The following is a 17,539-nucleotide window of genomic DNA, read 5'->3' as shown; positions in this document are numbered from 1 at the left end:
ATATGACTAGGGCCTTAAGCGGAATGGACCAGCGTGTTTTTCTAGGATGCCACAATTTTCTAAAGTTTGCTGATTTTAGAACATTTGACCATCTAAAGCGCATATTTCAGAATTAAACAGACCACAAATAGGCCAGTATCCCCTCCCTTCCAGCAAATGCTCTCTGAAATTGCTAAAAATATTGCAACTGTTCAATAAGTTGTAACAATTTCACATGTACTTATTCCTACTCTATAATAAATAAGCCAGTGACCCAGAATAATATCATGGCAAACTGTTTTTACACTGTTCCTGTTGTTATAATGTGGATTTGTTTTTGTTTTAAAAAACTTGTGCTGGATTTTGATGTTACTGGTTTTTTTTGATGCTATGTGCTTTTCTTTTTTCTTTTAAAGAAATGTTTTAATTTTTGTTTTTAAAAAAATATTCCAGTGTTTATAATACAACAATTGTTGTTTGCCAGCTTATGTGTGAGGGGGTAAGTAATAATGTAAATAAATAACCAATATTGGATTGGAGTCACTCCTTCTGTTGGATGAAGGGAACATTTAGATCAAACCCATGTTTTATTAATTTCATTGTAATCAGAGTGTGCTGGGGAGAAAAAGAATATTCATAGCACATATGTTTTTCAGAAATTTGTTTGTCCCCCCTTTTTCTGTACAAATAATAAAATCTGAGCTATTTACAAAACTTTGGCTATGATTGTCAATAAATGCAGTCAGCAATTGAGCTTCATTCATGATCATTAGGCAGTTAGCACCATGTATAAATCATTGTAATGGTTTGAACTCATTACATAGATAATAGCCGGTGCCTTTGAGTGCATTTCCTTGTTTCTGTGAGGTTGAAGCTTTGTACAGCAATAACCATGATGGAACCGCAGATGAGAAGCAATAGTTAGATAAGCTGTATGCAAACAAGGGAGAATAAAGTAACTTTGGACCTGATACTGTATCCAGTGGTACCTCGGGTTACAGGCGCTTCAGGTTACAGGTGCTTCAGGTTACAGACTCCGCTAACCCAGAAATAGTACCCCGGGTTAAGAACTTTGCTTCAGGATGAGAACGGAAATCGCGCGGTGGCAGCGGACGGCCCCATTAGCTAAAGTGGTTCTTCGGGTTAAGAACAGTTTCAGGTTAAGAACAGACCTCCAGAATTAAGTTTTTAACCCGAGGTACCACAGTATTTTTCATTCAACACTGGATGGATGATGCAAATATTTTGCATCCTTAATAATGACAAGATCTAATTAATAGGAAGTGACTCTTAACAATCAAAAAGGAACCTACATATTCCCTGTGTTGGCACCTCTCCCATCTTCAGAAAAGAGAAGATTGTGTTTATTGTAAGCTGAAACATTGTTTTATTTATTCCGGGGATGAGTACAAACTGAAAATCCTTGTCCATCAGGTTTTGTGCTTTTGTATGGAAAATCAAACAATGAGAGAGGCTGAAGTTCAGGCTTCAAGTTTCCAGAGCCACCTTAGTCAGATGGCTGTAAATCTGGCAGTAGGGATATTTCAGGCTTCTAGGATCTGCTTCGCTTTTGCTAGAACTCCAACAACCATCAAGCAGAGCCTGGTGCAAATGACATAATCTTCGAAGTTAAGGATTCTGAGCCCAGGAATTTCTTTTGAGCTCACAATTCTTCCAAACTAGCACTCCCCCTACTCACAGTTCTGGTCCCCCCTATCCCTGCTTCCTTCAACTGGGATCAAAAAGTTCTTTCTTATCTACTTAATAATACTAAGATCTACTGCTAAATTCTACCTTCTGCCCAGTCCTGCTGTAAATGGCTTTTTAAAATATTTTGAATCCACCCATTGTAATGCACAACCCTGAAGAATAGGTCCACCACTTCTAGTGTAGGGGAACAAAGTTGAATTATTTCACATTTAAATATGAATTTACCTAAGTCACACTTCAAGATGTGACTTGAAATACAACCATCCTTCACACTGTCCCAAATTTTGCAGTGCAGTTCTCCGGCCATGGAATATGCACAAAAAATACACATACTATTGTAAACTGTGCATTTAAATGCATATATTAGAGAAAATAAACTATAAAATGCATTATAGTGGGGAAAATTTAGCTTTTCAAATTTACATACTTTAGGCAAAATTGCATAAACGTGTGTATATTAAGAGAAATATGTACTAAAATGCTGATTAATTTTCATGACATTTTCATGTATTTTCAAGAATCATAGAATTGTAGAGTTGGAAGGGACCCCGAGGGTCATCTAGTCCAGCCCCCTGCACTGCAGGAATCTCAAGTGAAGCATCCATGGCAGATTGCCATCCAGCATCTACTTAAGGAGGATCCATCAACTTCAGAGCGAGTCCTTCCCATGAATTTTCTTTCAAAAATAACAACCACAAACCAATGTGGAATATGGAGAACTAACCTTCAGACTGGGATGTGGGTAGCGCTGTGGACTAAATCACAGAGCCTAGGGCTTGCCAATCAGAAGGTTGGTGGTTCGAATCCCCGCCACGGGGTGAGCTCCCGTTGCTCGGTCCCTGCTCCTGCTAACCTAGCAGTTTGAAAGCATGTCAAAGTAGATAAATAGGGACCGTTCCAGCGGGAAGGTAAATGGCGTTTCCATGCGCTGCTCTGGTTCACCAGAAGCGGCTTAGTCATGCTGGCCACATGACCTGGAAGCTGTATGCCGGCTCCCCAGAGTCGTCCGCTACTGCACCTAACGGTCAGGGGTCCCTAACCTTCAGACTGGAAAAAGAAGAAACTGAAATGGACATATTTACACATCTCTAACCATTTCGTTCTTCAACCTGGATAATTTTTAGGGTCATCTGGAATTGCCTTTAGTTTTGTTGCTGCTGCTCCTTACTGTTCCTTTTGGAAACCCTGAAATTTCAGCAATTTGTGTTGTGCTCCCCCCCCCCTTGCTCACTCTCTGTGTCACCACAGATAGCTTTCCCTGTTCTTAATTTTGCATTCCTGTGTACCATTGCATACACACATGTTAAGGGAGGGGTCCTTTTACCAGTGTGTATCGCCATAGTTGAAACACTTCAGACGAACCCTCTGGTTGTTTCCTTACTTGCCTTCTTGAGAAAAGAGAAAGGAGAAGTTCCGTAATGCAGTCATCGAAGGGTACACTCTGAACTGCGTGTTATTTATCTAAACTGGGTCAGAGCATTACCAAATGAGGAAACACGGGAAATATCATTTTATAATGATCCTTACCAGAACTTGGAAAAGTTATACTTCGCCTGGCCACCTCCACCTGCCCATCTCATTGCAAAGGAATTGATGCTTGTAGGAGAAAGGGGAAACATTGCTTGTGTTTAACTTTTTTAAAATCAAGGAAAGAGCATTTGGACTCTCAAATAATTTGCTAAACCAAACAATCAAACTGTTAAAAATGTGCAGAATGTCATGAGAAGTCCTTATTTATGGTGCCATAAATATTTGCACATGGCAGTTGTATAATAGAATCACAGCACTGAAGAGTTGGAAGAGACCACAAGGGCCACAACCCTGAGAGGCTTTACTGACTATATAATCACATTCCACATAGCATTTGGTATTGTAATTGGCCCCCAGGCTGTGCACCTGGTCCTTTAGGAGCAAATTTACCCCGTTCAGGACCAGAGAGTCCCCTACATTTGCCTGCCCCCTGTCTCCTAGAGGAGGATGAGGAGGAGTTTGGATTTGATATCCCGCTTTATCACTACCCGAAGCTAACAATCTCCTTTCTCTTCCTCCCCCACAACAAACAGTCTGTGAGGTGAGTGAGGCTAAGAGACTTCAGAGAAGTGTGATGAGCCCAAGGTCACCCAGCAGCTGCATGTGGAGGAGCGGAGACGCGAACCCTGTTCCCCAGATTACGAGTCTACCGCTCTTAACCACTACACCACACTGGCCCAGGGAAAAAGTACTTCTGTCTTGTCAGAATTCAACCTCCAACCTCTTCCAGATACAGGACATTCACCGCCCTCACTGGTTCTGGTTTAAACAAGAGGTAGAGCTGAGTATCATCTGTATACTGATGAAGGGTATTTACTAGTGCACTTGCGTGCCTCAATAAATGTAATCATTAGTACACTCTTTGAACATTAAATTGTGCAGCCTCCAAAACACATACGCTTCCAAAACATAGAGTGTGTCATAAACAATGATTGAACACTGGTTCTCAATTAGCTACATATGGCTGACCCCCCGTTTTTCAAAGGCCAAGTCACAGACTCCCTATTTTTGAAATTTTTGATATCTCTGTGGTAGTTTTTGTTACATGAATGGTGTCATGGATCCCCTGGGTAGGTTTTCTGGACCCCAGGGGTCCACAGACCATCAATTGGGAATCACTGGCATGGTACATTTGTGGGATGATATTCCTTTAAGAAGTTTCAACAGGTGGATGGATGTACAGGGCTGGAGTTAAGAGGAGGTCTTATGACACTTTCACTTTTGTCAAATCCAGTGTTGTGCCAGCTGTACTTAGGAAGCCCAGGGACAAACAACCATAAAGAGTGAAGTGACTCAAGGGTCAGATTTTTGACATAGTAGGAGGATAGAACAGAAGAGAAAAGGCGCTTTTTGCCCCAGTGGTCTGCTCTGCACAACTAATCCAGAATGTGAGTAATGCTTCTTTACTATTCTCTAGAAGTGTGAAATTATATTGCTGCATTTGTAACAACAACAACGAATTTTAAAAATGAAAATGTTGATTTCCAGGCTCTGAGACATTAGCCTTCATATTTAGAGGGTCAATCTGTAGAGGTACCAAGGAGATTTAGGACTGCTCCAGAGATGCTTACTACAGTTACTTTGAACATTTTGTTCAGGAGTCATTCCAAATCATGCAATTTATCAATTTATGTGGAGGCTATTTTAATCACTAGGCAGCAGACACATTTTATATAAAGACTTTGATGAGTCTGAACCATGTTTACCTGTGGTAAGTCCCCTTGATAGCCTGCTTATAAATTCAGGCTAGCTGTATATTTTTAAATGGGTACTAAAGAATGGAGGCCTTGTTTGGTAGATAGAGATATTTATGGAAACAATATGGATCCATTTTTTGTTAATTATTTTGGCATCGTGTGTGTGAAGGGGCTGAAAACACCACTCAGAAGCTGCCACTGAGTGACACTTGAAGGGGCCTCTGCTGTTGCCCCAAAGTCTCCCGCTTAGAACACCAGTTGGTGATTGTAGCAGGAAGGGAGCAGGCATTGCATGAGGCTGCATTATGCAGGCATTATTCCTAAAGAGTAGCTGGTAGAGCTACCAGGATGAGGCACAAGGCACAAAAGCACCAGCACATCAAACCAATCAGGTTTGTGCTGCTCGTAGGAGCTGCCCACTTACACAAAGTCCCTATGTACCATCTCACCCAACACAAGGCTGATGCGATGGGCTGTCTTGGGGTGAAAGCCCAGCGGAGCACTACAGTGCCTTTGGAATCCATCAGAAATTCCTTCCCTTGCTCAGTAGGAACCTCCAAATTCACCTCAAATTCTGCCATAGATGGAGTTCAACGACAGTCTAAGGATGTGCGAAATTCGCCTGAGGACTTGCACTAGTCATCAACATTATTTTTGCTACCCTGGAAATTTCTGAGATACTTTGCCATTTCAGGAATCTTCAAATTCACCTCAAAATGTTGCTCAAATTGAAATTCAGTAACAACTCTGGGTGAGATAAGCAACCAAAGGAGCATCTGGTTCTCCTCTTTGTTGTGAAGCAAGATCATGTGCATCTATCTAATCTGAATGATAATGGTCATGAGCAGAATATCAGTGTGTTGCAGAAAGGTGCTTGGCTGAAGGTGCACCATTCAGTAAGTCAAGTCAAAACATAGATCAGGGCCACAGTCATAGAATCATAGAATCCAACCCCTGCAATGCAAGAATATTTTGCCCTACTTGGGGCTTGACCCATGACCCTGGGATTAAGTGTCTCATGCTTTACTGACAGCCAATGTAACTTGGGGGGGGGGGGAAATCAACTGGACCCAAAACAAGTGCATCATTTAATCCCTTAGCATAAGGTAAACCTACCCACCAAGTAATCATAAAGGAGTTTTTGTTAAACACAATTTCCCCAACATGCTGTAGTAATGTATGGCAGAACTGATGTCCTGACAGAAGAAGGGGGAAACTTTCCTATCACTGGATTGCAATTGAGGTCCACAAATTTCATTCAGAGAGCTGCCCTGACAAGTTGAGTTTTAGTGCTTTGGGGACAATATCTGGAAGGTATAGTGTATTACTAACTTTGCCTAACCTTTAAATAGACTAGGTCTGCTGCAGTTCTTTTTGCCCCCAAACCATATATTTATATATTTAAAAAGTGGGATGTCAAATTAATCTGCCTCCAGATTTACTTTTACAGAAGTTTGGAATGAGGTGTTGGCAGGTCCTTGGGGAAGGCAGGGTGTTACATCTCAGAACAAGGAGAGAAGATATGTTTTCCTGTGGAACCATTCCTAGTTTTCTCCTCTCTTCTAAAGTTTGAACCACTTCCTTTTACATCTTAGGGTGTGACAGAAGGCAATCAGTGTTTTAATGTTTGTGCACTAGGTTTTTAAAAATGTAATTTGAGTGGTTAATGTGCATAATAACCAGCCATTGTGCACATTCACCTGCGTACATTCACCACCCAGCTTAAATCGTACCTAACACATATATCAAATTAGATACAAATAAATGAGACTATTATGAAGGAGCGTTCATAAGGTCTGTCCCCCTTTATAAACCATATTTCATTTTTCATTAATGTTTCTTTTTAAGGCCTACGAAAGGTCTCAAGATAGAAGTGAAGTTAAGGTGCAGGTGTGCAGTTCTCTGAATCATCTTTATTCCTTTTCTTGTGAAATTAACTTCACTTCTACCTTAAGAGCTTTCAAGCACACTTCCAATTCTTCTACATTAGTTCTTCAATCAGATGACTTGCCCATAAGCAGGTCATTGCAGCTGTATTATTAACTCAAGAACAAATCCCACTGCATGATGGTCACTGTATTATTTTTCTTCATAACTCTTAAGCAATTCTGTGCTCACTTTTGACTCCTATCATGATTCAGAAACAAAAACCATGACTGTATGCAAGTGATGAGCGGAGGGCACCTTATGATTATTCTAAAAAGTGGTAATGAGTCTGGTTTGCGACTTGAGATTTTTAGTTCATTTTTGCAAAGCTTTATGGCACTTGCATCCAATAAATGCAATATTCTGCCCCTCCTTGTGTGTGCCCAATAAACACAGATTGAAGGTCTGAAAAGGGCTGAATGGAGATAGTTCAGTTGGTGGAGCATGAGACACTTAATCTCAAGATCATGGGATTCATTTCTGCTAGTGTGCTTACACCATGCCAACCTCTCCACCTCCTCAACCCTCCCCATCTGCCTCCTGGTAAGTAGCAGTTATGCAAGCAAATGGAGGTCTGGTGAGCGGCAGCATTTACGTTAGCCCTTTTCAGACCTTCAGTCTGTGTTTATTGGGCACACACGAGGAGGGGCAGAATATGAGCAGCAGGCATTTTTATTTGAAAGCTATTGAGTCTACATACATGCAATTGTAGGTTCGGATCTGCATGGAACGAGGGCCCTATGAGTTGTATGTGTATAAATTCTATGCAGACATAACTGTGGAAAGTGTAGAGTTCAGCAGTGAGGACAGCATACCGAAATCCCATTTCTCCCCTCCTAGAGCTACAATCCCTGAAAAGAGGGACTGGCTGTCAAACCACTCTGTCAAGTATAGCTCTGGGAGGGGAATAGGTGCCTTCTAACAGCACCCAGCACACTTAAGAAGCTACAGCTCCCAGAATTCTTTTGTGGAAGCCGTGACTGTTTTAAAGTGGTATATTGTGGTACATTGCCTAACATTAGTTTTCCAATCTCAAGCCTGGCTGTGGGCCACTTCATTCCCCACAATGCTCAAATTCTGAAGAAAAAGAAGGGAGGGTTAGGGAAATGGTAAGTTTCTCATCCCAGCTCCACCCTCCAATTTTAACTTTCTAACAACAGTAACTGAGGGGGAGGGAGGGAGGGAGGAAGAGGTAGTAATACCCAGCAAACCAGCATTTGAACATGGTTCCAGTTACAGATAGGTAGCCGTGTTGGTCTGCCATAGTCAAAATAAAAAAATTCCTTCCAGTAGCACCTTAAAGACCAACTAAGTTAGTTCTTGGTATGAGCTTTCGTGTGCATGCACACTTCTTCAGATACACTTCTTCAGATACACTTCTTCTTCTTCAGGTATCTGAAGAAGTGTGCATGCACAAGAAAGCTCATACCAAGAACTAACTTAGTTGGTCTTTAAGGTGCTACTGGAAGGAATTTTTTTTATTTTAGCATTTGAACAGTTAGTCTCTTACCAGCACATGTGCATATAAAAAAGGCTCACAATGGTATGGGATCACTTGATTTCTTTTAAACACTTCGTATGCATCAGAATTTTGCAGAATAACCATTTCATAATATGATTAAAGCCACTGTTATCAAATGAAGATTTAACAGTTATAGCTCAATGTGTTATATGTTAACAATATCTTTCACATTACTTCAGCTTGACACTATTAATCTTATATGTATATACAGAGGTAGATAATAGTGCAGATAAGAGGTAGAAAACTGGGTGACTTTGCAGAAGTACTGAAACTGGAAATGTGTGCTTGTGAAACCAGAGTATACGATCTGAGGTGAAAGAAATGTGTGCTTGTGGATAACATGTGAACAACATGTGAACAGGAAGTTATGCATTCCCCACGCATGCAGAGGAGATGCGTGAGTTTCCCTTTCACAAGGGAGAAGTGTGGAGAGTTTAAGCATATTCAGTAATGCTTGCTGCTTGCATAATTCACAAAGCTTCCCATAAACTTAGAATTTCAATTTTGATTCCTGGTCAGCTTGTACAGTGTACCTAAACAACTTTGAAAAGGATAGTTAGCTGTATTGCTTCACTCCTATGAAATTCAGGTTTTCTCTGTATTTTCCCTTGATCAAACACATTATCAGAATAACTCATCTGGGGTAGAATGGATATCCTTAACAGCCAGGACAATTTTGACAGAGATCAAATGAACTGTAGTTTCATAAGGGATGGTACATGGATTTTAAATCGTAGGAACGTATTGGGTTTGTGCTTGATGAACTCTTGAGATATTTAGTTTGATTGTAAGATTGGCAATGGAACCATAATTAATTGATTAATTAATCTTCAAATTTGTGGAATAACTTATTTACCATATTTACTCAATTCTAATGCTTACCTTTTTTGGCCAAACTACGTGGCAAAAATTAAGGTGCACATTAGATTCAATGGCACATTTCACCAGCAAATACTTTTTTGGGTTTCAAGGTTCTGAAAATTGAGGTGTGCATTAGATTCAATGGTGCATTAGATTCGAGTAAATACTGTAGTTGTTTCACTTTTTTAAAGATAAGGTGCTTAAAAAATCTGAATGTTTTTAGAAGGCTTTATGATCAGCCCAGATTCTCAGGGTCACGACTGTAAATGAGAAGTACTTTGTAACTTTCTACTTTATTAGTCTGTGATACTTTCAGTAATGAATTAGCAATTCATTTGGTCCACCTTTGTTCTAAAGCGTATCTTACAGGGGTTTAATTTTGCAACAGCCAAGCCTTTTGAAATCATCCATTTTCACAGTCAGTTTCAATAACAGAAATCAGGGCCATCTTCCAAGCAATTCCCCATTGTGAGGTCATACTGTATTGTTCAGAGTGAAGGAGGTTGCCCGGTCAAAACAATTATTTTCTCCTATGCTTTTGTTAATTGTGGTTTGAGGGTGTCTCTTGCTGATTCACTGCTTCTTTTTTTATAATCAAGACTTTTTGTAATTTTTTTGTGACTTTGTATTTTTTATTATTTCTATACTGCTTTATATTTTTAATAAAAATCTCAAAACAGTTTACAGCATATTAAATCAACAAATCAATAAAATAATAGCCGGATGATGTTTGTATTTCATTTCCCCCTAAACTGCCTGGTGAATATTAACTAATTGTGTGCCGGGAAATAAGAGATTATAGAAACTGCTTAGCTCCGGCTGTGAATGGTTAGGGTATAGTGGAGGCAGTGATTAAGAACTGCCATGGAAAGGCTGATGGAAGCCCTTCCATGTGGTGGCCGTAATGGGTGAATCACCATATAATACAGGTCTGGGTTTAGTGCTGGATTTTGATCTTTGCATCTGGGTTTCAATAATCAACAAACTGTTATAGTTCTGGTATCTGGTTGATGATGATTGTTATGATTATTATTATTTTGCAACCCACAGTGGAAAAGATAGCCATAAGGTGGTTGTGGTAAAGAATGTTACCTTATCTCTTTCCTGACATCTAGTACAAACATATACAGTGGTACCTTGGGTTACATACGCTTCAGGTTACATACGCTTCAGGTTACACACTCCGCTAACCCAGAAATAGTGCTTCAGGTTAAGAGCTTTGCTTCAGGATAAGAACAGAAATCAGGCTCCGGCGGCGTGGCGGCAGCGGGAGGCCCCATTAGCTAAAGTAGTGCTCCAGGTTAAGAACTGTTTCAGGTTAAGAATGGACCTCCGGAACAAATTAAGTACTTAACCTGAGGTACCACTGTATATTGTTACAAAAGTTGGGTGTTTCCCCCTTTCCCCGCCGAGCAGTGGCAAGAGCCTATGGGGTTCCTGGGACTCACCCAGGGTCTGTGGTCCTTTGGAGAATTGAGACACCATGGAGACTGTCATAGCTTTAAGAAATATGATTTATTCACCTATTTACACCTTCAGTCTGCATGGAGGGAGTCCAGATCTTACAGCATGGTCTTTTCAAGAGGGGCTTGTCCAAGGCATCTCTCCCAGCCAGCTCTGCACTCAGCCTGCTAAAGATGAATCCTTCTTCCTCCTTCCTCCTCCCAGCAACCCTTGCTCAAAACTTCTCTTTTCCTGTCACCTCAGATACACCCAGGCAACCTTCCATACGCCGTCTGCTTGCACCTCAGGGAATGGGGAAAGGATAGTTCTCTTCAATGCCAATCACCCTCTATTGTTCCTTAATGGCCCTAGCTTAGCCAGGTTGCTTTGCACAGGCTAGCCCAGGAATTCCTCTGCAGCTTATATTTCTCCCTTCACACCCCAAATAATCAAAATCCTAGCATTTAATAATTTCTAGGGTTTAAGGGGTCCCTCCATCTATAACAATATACATACATACATATCTGAAGGAGCATCTCCACCCCTATCGGTCAGCCCTGAGGTCCTCTTCTGAGGGTCTTCTGATGGTTCCCTCACTGCAAGAAATGAAGTTACAGGGAACCAGGCAGAGGGCCTTCTTGGTAGTGGCGGCCTCCCTGTGGAACATCCTCCTTTCAGATATCAAGGAAATAAATAACTATCTGACTTTTAAAAGACATCTGAAGGCAGCCCTGTATCAAGAAGTTTTTAATGTTTTATGTTTTAGTCTGTTTCAATGTGAGCTGCCCAAAGTGGCTGGGGAAACCCAGCCAGATGGGCAGGGTATGTATGTATAAATAATATATATAGAGAGAGACATATATACACATGACACATCAGAAGTGTGAATACGACTGCAACCTTTGTCACCACAGCAAACATGGAGATTGCATTCCCTAAATGTGGCTTTAGCCCAGCTACATACCAGGAGAAGGACAGTTTACATAGAGTCTTAGAATCAAACATAAGTCTGATAATCTAATCCAGGAACCTCACTAGGTCTTTAAACAATTTAGGACACAGGACCATAAGTGATTTTCTCAAAACATTGCATATGTGAATGTAAATTACGAGAGGCAAATTTTGGCTGACTTTCAAGGTGCAAATTATAAAAGTTACACACCCACCTACACACCAATGTTCCTGAGACTGTGGCTTGGGTGTGTTCCTGGATTCTTGGGAATTTCAGGTAGAAGCAGCAGTCAGGAATGCTTTCTACCAGCCATGGAGAAGAGGAGGTTAAGGGGTGATATGATAGCCATGTTCAAATATATAAAAGGATGTCACATAGAGGAGGGAGAAAGGTTGTTTTCTGCTGCTCCACAGAAGCCGACACGGAGCAATGGATCCAAACTACAAGAAAGAAGATTCCACCTAAACATTAGGAAGAACTTCCTGACAGTAAGAGCTGTTTGACAGTGGAATTTGCTGCCAAGGAGTGTGGTGGAGTCTCCTTTTTGGAGGTCTTTAAGCAGAGGCTTGACAACCATATGTCAGGAGTGCTCTGATGGTGTTTCCTGCTTGGCAGGGGGTTGGACTCGATGGCCCTTGTGGTCTCTTCCAACTCTATGATTCTATGATTCTATTCTATGATTATATGGCCCTATCTAGAGCAATCAGACCTTACCACAGTTATCCAAGCATTAATGAATCTCAGACTCAGCTATACAGCTGCAAATAAAACATTTTGAATGTGTTGTAAAGGGCAATATACAGTTGTGACACTAGATAACTCCAGGTTATCTTAGGGACTGGTTGCCCCTGTATCAACTGATCCTTGCCTTAAGATGTACTTCACAGTCCCTGTTGAGATCATAGAAACGTAGACTTGGAAAGGGCCCTGGTCTGATATGCAGCTGTCCTGTATGGGGATCAAACCTGCAACGTTTGTGATATCAGCACCATGTTCTAACCAACTGAGCTATCCACCTGCAAATACAATCATATTAGCTGTTTAAATGACGAGAAAGGGATGTTTTTTTAAAAAATATTTGAACTAATCTTTTAAACTTTGATGATATTTTACTGAACTTACATTGCATCCATTTTATGCCTTTTGCACAAGCTGCCTGAAGAGGGCTTTTCTCTACAAGGCAGCACAGAAACCTTTTCAATTAAACACACATTCTACCAGGAAGTGGCAGTCAGCTGTTTCGATTACAGAGTCCCTGTCAAAGGGAACGGGGGGGGGGGGAGCAACTTCAATCTTGCCCAAGGCAAACAAAGCATAAAAGGACATATTCTGACTGATCATAAGCACTCTTATGGGCATTAAACAAGAATGTTCTAGAATGTTTGTCCCAGGAGTGATGCTATTTCTTTGACCCACACACTAGATTTCCACAGCAAATGAGGAGGGCAAGACTAGACTCTATTCTTCATATATCGTTGGGACTGATAAGATCAAGGGTCAGCAAGGTTTACCTCACCTGGGCGGTTCACTCGCACGGAGATTGCATCATGGGCCGGATTGCGTCTTCGCAGATGCGATTTCCGGCATCTGTGCAGACGTGATTTCTGGCACCGATTTAGCGCAGCGCATGGGGACTCACCAAGCAGGCGGCTTGGTTCAGGGGTGGCTCATGGGCCATTTAAATGACCCCTCTTGTGGCCCATGGGCTGCAGGTTGCCAACCCCTGGATAAGATGATGCTATCTTCTATAATAAAGCACGCATCGTGGTGTGGGATTACTCTAAGACAGAGCTTTCCAAACTGTGTGTCATGGCATGTTAGTGTGTCAGCTGCAGTGCGTAGGTGTGTTGTGCAAATGCTCCCTGCACTCCTCCTGGAGCTGGAAAGGGGTTAGTTTAAGCTCCGGTTTGCTAGTCAAACTGAATTTCTGTGTCGCGAAATGGTGCATATCTAAAAAGTGTGTCACCAACATTAAATGTTTGGAAAGCTCTGTTCTAAGATCTCCAGCAAATCATAGTTCACAGCCCCTTCACAGAAATAGATAGATAGATTAGATAGTATATAATACAAAAATTTATATAAAATTAATAATTGTTGATACGTTTACTATGACTTAGACTCCCCCTTTGAAGGAAATGAGTCACTAATGAAGTGACAGTAATAAGTGTTTTAAAAATACTCTAAACCACTCTGCAGTCAATCTGTGAGAGAAGAGAAATGCAAATATAGCTGTCTGTCTGTTCAGGATAAAGCTTGTACCACAACTTCCCGCTTCCTGATATGCACCAGTGATTTAAATCTGCTAGTCAAATTTTGTTTGTACTGGCAGCCTCATTTTTTCCTGCTGCCAGAAATGATGATGGATCTTGTGTTACTTTGATTTATATTTTTCTTTTGATGTTTGAGGTCCTGTCACAATAAACCATTCTTTGCAATCCCAAGTCCTAGAAATTTAAAGCAGAATTACAAAATGCACCATATTCTGCTATTTTTATTCCTACATGCAGTGCTTTCTTTTCTGGGGGTACGCATACCCCTAAACATTTTGTGAATCTACGTTTGGCCTCATTGAGGCTCAGTATTTCAATATGAGTAGAGAAATGAGAGTACCCCTAAACATATTTTTTTTAGAAAAAAGCACTGCCTACATGTGTGTGATAACGACTCAACACACTTATGTTGATTTTTAGTGTATATTTCTTATTCCCTTGCAGAAACAAATGTTTGTTGAGATAAGTACCTTTAATAAAATGTTTGGTATGAGATACACCAAAATTTAAATCAATGGAAGTTTACTTTTACTGATAAGTCTTAAAATTTAGGATATCAATGAAAAGTCTCTGAGAATTCTCGCATTTACTGGTAAACCTCAAAGCCAAGCAAATTACTTTTATTAAATTTCATTGCCTTTTCAGTTTACCATGGTATGCTGGACAGCATTCTGCATAAGCATTGTGACACAAACATTTCTGTACATTAAAGAAAACAACTTCATTTCCCTTCAGTAAATAACCCAATTTTATTCACATTTCAGTGATTTAGACTGATGTCCCTCTGCACTGATTGTCTGGGCTAGTGTGACAGTGCAGATAATTCTGAACAGTACAGCTACTCAGAGAACCAACTCACCAATGACTGCAGTTCAATTTTTGTGAGGAAAAGGAACATTGTTGGTTTGATCAGGACTAAAACCTGACATAACCTCTAGGTTGGGGCCAGCATCAGGGGTTGGCAATGTCTGGCACCTGCCAATGCCTACATTAGGGCCCTCACTGCTGATTCCTAGAGCTCCCTGGTCTTGCTCTTCCTTTTCTTCTTTTGTTGCCTGTCCTCTCACATGTCCTCTCCAACCATGCAGACAGCAAAAAGATTAAGAAGGAGCAACAGCCTCCACTTGCCTCTGCTTCTGGTGCTGAATGGGAGGATGAGCAAAAGGGCAGTGGCGACAGTGACAAGGAGGCAGGCCCACTCAGATATAAGGTGCCATTGAAGCATCTTGCACAAGCCCACACATGCCCTAATCTGGAGCCAACAATGATGATGGAAACCGGAAACCAAGGGAATGGTAGGTGTGGGAGGATGAGGCTTGAGGACAAGGGCAGAGGACCTTGAGGCAAGATGGACTAATGATAATGGTGTATCTGAAGAAATCCCTCTGTAGCAATGAGGGCCAAGAAGTAATTGGATATAGCATCATAGAATCATAAAATTGTAGAGTTGGAAGTGCCCCCTAGTCCAATTCCCTGCAATGTGGGAATCTCAATCCAATGAGGACAATGAGGGAATCCCCAATCCAATTAGAAACCATACCAGATCCTGCTTACCTTTGCATATTATGCAGGAGCTGGAGAATGATATGTTCAAGTAAGAGGGCTTTTGTGAGAAAACCTATTTAATCAACTGAGAAAATATTTCAAGCTTCCAAAGAACGAGAGGACCTTGGTTTAAAATATTCTAAAGCCAAGGCCATCTTGTTGATTTTATACCAGCCTCTAGCTGGGAAGTGTTACAGAAGACGGAGGCTCAGAATCTGAAAGGGCATTTTTTTCATTGTCCAGGAGTTAATAAATAGCCTAAGACAAGTAGCCATTGAGCAACACCACAGCAAGAGGAAGAAAGAACAACAAGGCATCTTTTATGCAAAGGAGGAAATAAAATATTTTCACTGCTGGGAATTACCCCTTATAACAAAGTCCATCACCTGATGCCCAGAGAATAAATTCTTCAGGCTATTTGCACACTGCTTACTTGGCATTCGCTATAGTCTCTGCCTGCATGAATGCTGCAAAACACCCCTTCCTGGCTGGTAAGATGACTTGGCTGCCATGACTACATGTGCGCCCCTGCACAATTGCACTCACACAAACACAGCCTATGCCTCTTCCCATGCAATTGTTTTCAAGCCTTGAGGAAATAGATCAGAGCGAAGCTTCAGGCTTCCTCAGGCTATGCCTCAAATTCAGTGTGAAACACTTGCAGTGCAATCCTGTACATGTCTGCTCAGAGGGAAAGGAGGGGCAGGCAGAAATTAGTGGGTTTTCTTGGTTTATTAAAAGCCTTATAGTGGGAGGAAGAGGAAAAAGCAAAGATTTTGGATGTACATTCCATGATGGGAGACTTTGCAGGAGGGTTAGTACCTTACAAGAACTAACTTACTTGCAAACTGAACATGAAGTTGAACTGGAATTGGGGTCAAGACTTGGAATGAAGTGATGTGTTCAGGTAAAGGTTCCAAGAAAAACAGCTGATACCCATACCCTTAGCCTTCTGAGCCTTTGGTGTTGCCACTGATTTTGCTCCTAAATGCATACATTGCGCAGCAGTAGAAGAGCTGCGTGAACCCACCCACCTACCCAAGGCCATTATATATAATGCCAGGTAAGTCTTATTTCCGAAGGTGCCAAGGACTCGCATAGGACCCAGTAGCTATGGAGGAATTATAGAGCTAGTCCAAACCACTGCTTGATGCAGAACATTCAGAGCTACATGAAGAAGAAGAGTTTGGATTTGATATCCCGCTTTATCACTACCCGAAGGAGTCTCAAAGCGGCTAACATTCTCCTTTCCCTTCCTCCCCCACAACAAACACTCTGTGAGGTGAGTGGGGCTGAGAGACTTCAAAGAAGTGTGACTGGCCCAAGGTCACCCTGCAGCTGCATGTGGAAGAGCGGGGACGCGAACCCAGTTCCCCAGATTACAAATCTACCGCTCTTAACCACTACACCACACTGGCTCTCATACTCTCCCAATGGCATACTCTCCTAATGGCAGTGTTACATTTGCCAGGATGGCGGGGGGAGTGCAGGTTGGGGGAACTCTTGAGTTGATGGCGGCTTCATGCCTGTGGAAAGCTGCTGCCATCTACCCAGAACTTTCCCGACTTTGTGGCCACCTCACCCTATCCTTATTTCAGAGAGCAGCAACACCACCACTGCTGAAAGGGTGTCATTCAGCCCCTAAGATCCTGGTGATGATTCCATGATGATCCCATGAATTGCTGTCCATTCTGTGCTTGATAAGCTCTAGCGAGGAAGAGCCAGCCAGCTCTGTAGGTAATAGATTCCATTGTCAAACACCTCTTACCATCAATAAGATTCTCCTCATGTTCAACCAAAATCTACCTCCCCCTAACTGAAGATCATTAGCTCTCATCTTGCCCCTGGGGCAAAGGAGAAAATTCAAGGCAAACACTGCCCTCTAACCTTTGTGTTTCTGACTAAAGGAGAAGAGGTCTAAAGGTCGGATCAGCTGTAAACTTAGAATGTAAACTCTCAGGATTTTAAGGAGTGGTTTTTGGCAGCTCTTGAGTTGCCTAACATGTAGCCTTCTTTCTTCTTAAGTCAGCACATAACAGGGCAGCAAGGCGAGTGCCAGAAACACTATTTAGGGAAGCGAGAGGTAGGTGGCAAAGACCAGTCT

The 17,539-nt window shown here is 41.6% G+C and overlaps 1 protein-coding gene across 2 annotated transcripts in view; it reads left to right on the top strand.

Annotated features, from left to right (window-relative positions):
• Positions 1–4,450: 4,450 nt before the first annotated feature.
• The window catches only part of PIGR (polymeric immunoglobulin receptor), a 28,528-nt gene continuing 15,439 nt past the window's right edge, over positions 4,451–17,539 (top strand). The window contains exon 1 of one of the 2 annotated variants that reach the window (XM_082227189.1): positions 4,451–4,607. The gene's annotated coding sequence lies outside the window, so the exon portion shown is untranslated. Of the gene's footprint in view, positions 4,608–17,427; positions 17,519–17,539 lie in introns of those variants that run through there. The other variant, XM_082227190.1, reaches the window with a different exon arrangement.

Source organism: Podarcis vaucheri, assembly GCF_965113315.1.
Source record: "Podarcis vaucheri genome assembly, chromosome: 6".
Taxonomy (NCBI): domain Eukaryota; kingdom Metazoa; phylum Chordata; class Lepidosauria; order Squamata; family Lacertidae; genus Podarcis; species Podarcis vaucheri.
The sequence above is the reverse complement of the archived record's forward strand: the minus strand, read 5'-3'. Positions and strand labels throughout refer to the sequence as shown.